Source organism: Neoarius graeffei, chromosome 18 (genome assembly GCF_027579695.1).
Source record: "Neoarius graeffei isolate fNeoGra1 chromosome 18, fNeoGra1.pri, whole genome shotgun sequence".
Taxonomy (NCBI): Eukaryota; Metazoa; Chordata; class Actinopteri; order Siluriformes; family Ariidae; genus Neoarius; species Neoarius graeffei.
In genome coordinates this window covers 12,035,996-12,040,727 of record NC_083586.1, presented here as the reverse complement: position 1 = coordinate 12,040,727, position 4,732 = coordinate 12,035,996, and the positions used below count along the sequence as shown (strand labels likewise).

Below are 4,732 nucleotides of genomic sequence, written 5' to 3'. Positions count from 1 at the left end.
AAGTACAAGTAGAAGGCAGAATATGGTGTTTGACCGGCAAGATGGCGTCTGTCACAATCTGGATCAGCTGTGACGTCATATGCAAGTGCTCCAATGTCATATCTCATTCGTTCAAAAAGGATATTACATTTAGCATAACAAATTGCAGTTGATGTTTTGTTTGTGCAGAAAGCAAGACCTTTATTCAACTGTGGACGATGCTGAGTTGGACCGCATGGTTATTGAAATCCACAGAAGACACCCAAACACCGGGTACAAGCTCATGCGTGGTCATCTAAATGCAGGAGGTGTGCGTGTTCCAAGTGAGTATATTAATATGACCAGAACAGGAGTTTTTAAGGAGGTTGCCAGTCGCCAGTTGCTATACTGTCTGTGAAAATTGTCATTCATTCATGTCGTCCAAAGATTTTAGCCTATACTTTATCTCCGTCCAGGCTCAAGAGTACTAGAATCTCTACGCAGAGTCAATGCAGAAGGAGTTCACATGAGACGTTTAAGGCTGCGTGTGTCAAGGCGAAGGCAGTATTCTGTACCTGGCCCGAATTCCTTGTGGCATATAGATGGGAATCATAAGCTCATCAGGTCAGTCATATTAGTAGTAACAACATTAAGTGAAATGAGCCTCTTTTGTCGTAAAGTCTCAGGAGTGAATAACCATAAATTGAATTTGTTGTCAAAAGTCACTTATAATCTACCCTTCTGTGATTTTAAAGTCATATGTCTGCTCAAAATATAAAGGGAACATCGAAAAATCACAGTGCAATACAAAGTCAATCATACTTCTCAATCAACCTGTCCAGTTAGGAAGCAACACTGATTGTGAATCCATTTTGCTGTTAGGGCGCGTTTTGGATATTGCCTCTCCTTTGTATTTGTTGCCTGTTGAATTTACACAACAGTAGGCAAAATGGATTCACAATCAGTGTAACTTCCTAACTGGACAGGCTAAATTCAGATGTATGTATGAAGTATGATTGACATTGTGTTGCACTGTGTTGTTTCTGTGTTCCCTTTATTTTTTTGAGCAGTGTGTATTTATAAATGAACACATTTTAATCTCAGGTGAAAATGTATGCGATTAGTTAAAATGGGCCACCTGTTTATTTCAATATCAAGGGTAGAATTTCACAAGAAGAAAATGTCTGTGAAGATCCTCACTCCTTTGAACATGAAGAAAGTGGAAACTAATCAAATTATTTTAACATTTTTATGTCTTTTTTGTCATCTTATCAATCTAATCACCATTAGGGCCTATATAAGCCTTCAGTAGCTTGACCATTTTTGCTGATTGGAGTCAATGGCAGTTATGCCATAATGTTATCATTATAACTTTATTATTAACCAAAAACACTTTGATGGTGCAATGACTCTTAACAAGGGCTATTTGACTATACAAGAATTGCTTGTCTAAAAGCAACATAAACACTTCATTTACAGACATCTTTTTGCGTTTACAACTGCTTCACAGGTGGAGATTTGTTATCCATGGAGGGGTGGACGGATTCAGTCGTCTTGTGGTCTACCTCATTGTGGCTGGCAATAATAGAGCCAGTACGGTCTTACGGAGCTTCATGACTGCTGTTGAGCAGTATGGACTGCCGTCAAGGGTACGGTCTGATAAAGGGGGAGAGAATGCAGATGTCGCAGAATTTATGATCAGAAGTAGAGGTACTGACAGGAATTCACACATCACTGGATGAAGTGTCCACAATCAGCGGTAAATAAATAGTTTCAATAAATAAACACATACAGTACATACATACTACTGGTCAAACGTTAGTGAACCACACTTTTTCCTAGTGCTTTCACTGAAATTCCAGATTATTCAGTTCATTGAACTTTGCTTTTCAGTTTCCACAGCTCTGCCATTGATGAGTGAGAATATGTTTTCAAGGAGTAGAATCTAAGCTTTCCAGCAATATGACACTTGCCCGGACACTGAAACATGGGGGGAGAGGGTCGTGCTCTGCTTCACTATCTAACAATACATGTTGACATTCATGTTTCCTTCTGTGAACTTTACTTCCCAAGAAGACCACAGGAGATGGTTCCAGTAATCCATGTCCTCAGTCTGTTGGTCTTCAGCAAACTGTGACTGTGAAAGTTATCATTTCTTCAGTGCTGCCCCATGAAACGTTATTATAGATCATCAGCAGAAATGTGAGGGGTGTACTCACTTTTGTGATACTGTAATGTGTTCTATAACTTTTGAGCGGTTGTGTAGTAAGGAGACTTTAAAATGTCTTAAAACATTGATTTTCTTATTTTACTGAACACAGGATTGAGAGGATGTGGAGGGATGTTTATGAACACACACTGGACCTCTTCTACCAGAGCTTTACTTCACTGGAAGGTCAGGGAATACTGAATCCGGATAGCGAGGTCCATCTTTTTGCACTGCACCACACCTTCCTTCCTGTCATTCAGCACAGCCTCAACAGTTTCAGAGATGCCTGGAACTTCCATGGTCTCAGAACCGAAAGGAATCAGTCACCTCAGCAACTCTGGATATGATACAGAGAGCAAGGCCCTATAGAGGATCCTACACAGGTTAAAGAAATCTACTTCAAATTGTTTCCTAAATAACTCATGATTAATTCGGTTTACCTGGTGCACAGTATGCATAACTTTTTTAACAAAAGGAGAATGATCCAACTTTCAATTTCTTCCCAACTTGGTGACCTAACATTTTAATTAACTTGTGCAATGCCATGTCAAATTATAGTTAGGGTTTTTTTTTTCTTTATCAGACATCTAGTTTTTGGTTTGTTTACCTGTTATGTTTCGACGTACGACTGTCGTCTTCCTCAGAGCCATGTCAAATTAGTTGTAAGTTCAATACTGATCATGCTTCTCTGATTTTCAGGTTTATGATGACTATGGAATCGACTGGAATGGACCGCACCGTCTGAATGGAGGCATGGAGGCATGGTGTCAGTCCCTGAGGTTCAGTTGGCACATGAGCTCACAGAGGAAGAACTTGCCATTTTGCCACATGTAGGATTATCTGCATCTGATGCAATACAATGTTATGTTGAAACCGTTGAAGTTGTGTCAAGAATGATGAAATAATGTTAAAGAAAATATAGTTAAATGCTTTGCATTATGTTCAATCATTATCAAGACACATATCTGTGTCCTGTTTGTGAGGCCAGGTGCGCATGAGAGGAGAAAACATTCTGTCTGGGATCATGGCTGTGGCCTTGACTGTCTGTGACTCCTTACATATGTCACACTGTATCTTTTTATTAATGAGTTGTTTTTGCCAACTTTTGTATAACCACATGATTTGCTACAATAAACCCCAAGGGAGGCTTCTCTCCCCTCAGAGTGGTAAAGAGATTGCACTGTGCTGTGCCTTTTCCTCTTTCCTCCGGTCGGAGTGGGCCCTATGAACATTGCATACTGTCAGTCTCGCTGTAGGTATATTGATAAATGAGCAATTTCTTGACACAAACTGACGGAAGAACTTCAGATTTATTCAGCATGTTACACCGGCACAAAATTCACATGGTGTAAAGACAAAAATACTAGTTTTACTGCTTTCATTTAATGTTTAAAAAACGCTTTGAAGACAGTCACACAAATGCGCACACACTCCTGAACTACTGCATCTTTTCTTTAACAACTTCAGGGTTTCGGAAAAATGTAAACACAATTTAACACCTTTGAACTTAAGTGAGATGAGCTGACATGGATTACTGCATGCAATGACCGCTTTAAAACAGTACAAACAATTAAACTAGTCCAAATCCTGTGTCTGCAGTATTTATGGCAGAGGTAAGTGCTTTTTCAAAGTCACTGTATGTTGTGAAATGACATGGCAGCTTGAGTGTTTCGAAGCAGGTGGCAGAGGTGGGAAGGGTCCCGCCTGAAATCTCCACCCTTAATTCAGCAGGAAGCCTCTCCCAACCAACCCAGAACCTCACCAATTGAGACAGGGTACCTGATGAAGCTAAAATTAATACATGGGATTAACACATAGAATGGCTTGCATAAGTACTTATACCCCTTCAGATGCTGAATGTTCAGATGTTGCCACATCAACAGAAAGTTTATGCGAAGGACTAAATCATGAAGTGAAAGCAAATTTATATTTGTGCATGCAAAAGTATTCAGTCCCAGGTTCTCTCAGTAAATAGTTGTCTTTAGAAATTTAAATGGTAAAATTGGCTTAATGGTAAAAATTTTCACCTAATGGTCTTCTAAATGGACAGTCAGCCAAAGCATACCAGCACACTGGTTCAAATGGCTTCAGGGCAAAGTAAATGTGAGTGGCCACTACCTAACACTAATTGAGATGTAATAAAAAAAAAAAAAATCTTGCATCACCATGATCTAAAAAGCCTGCTGATCTTTAATGTGCAGTGCTGAAACAACATATGTGTCCACCTTATTCCAAGATATTGTTTATCTTTAGTCAACCCCTCGTAAAATATGAAAATGTTTTTTTTCTGTGCTTGCAAAATGTGACAGTATAGCCATATTTAACATTGCAATGGAAGTCTATGGTGCCAAATAAAACATCAAATTTATTTATAAAGCACTTCAAAATGAATGTAAAATTCAGCAGCGTGCAAAAGTGATACTCAATTCCCTCAAGTGGACACTTGGCTTGATGCTAATGGAGCCATTTACTTCCAGTGATTGTGCCAAACTATGTTTATGGATGCGATTTGGGCAAAATGTTGACAAATTAAAGGGGTATGAATACTTTTGCCACTGTATGTTC

At 39.1% G+C, this 4,732-nt stretch overlaps 1 long non-coding RNA gene across 1 annotated transcript; it reads left to right on the top strand.

Moving 5' to 3' along the window:
- Positions 1 to 287: 287 nt before the first annotated feature.
- Positions 288 to 1,708, top strand: LOC132866600 (uncharacterized). Its single transcript, XR_009650598.1, has 3 exons — positions 288 to 302; positions 435 to 582; positions 1,469 to 1,708. It is a non-coding gene; the product is annotated as an uncharacterized LOC132866600 (long non-coding RNA).
- The last annotated feature ends 3,024 nt before the right edge of the window (positions 1,709 to 4,732 follow it).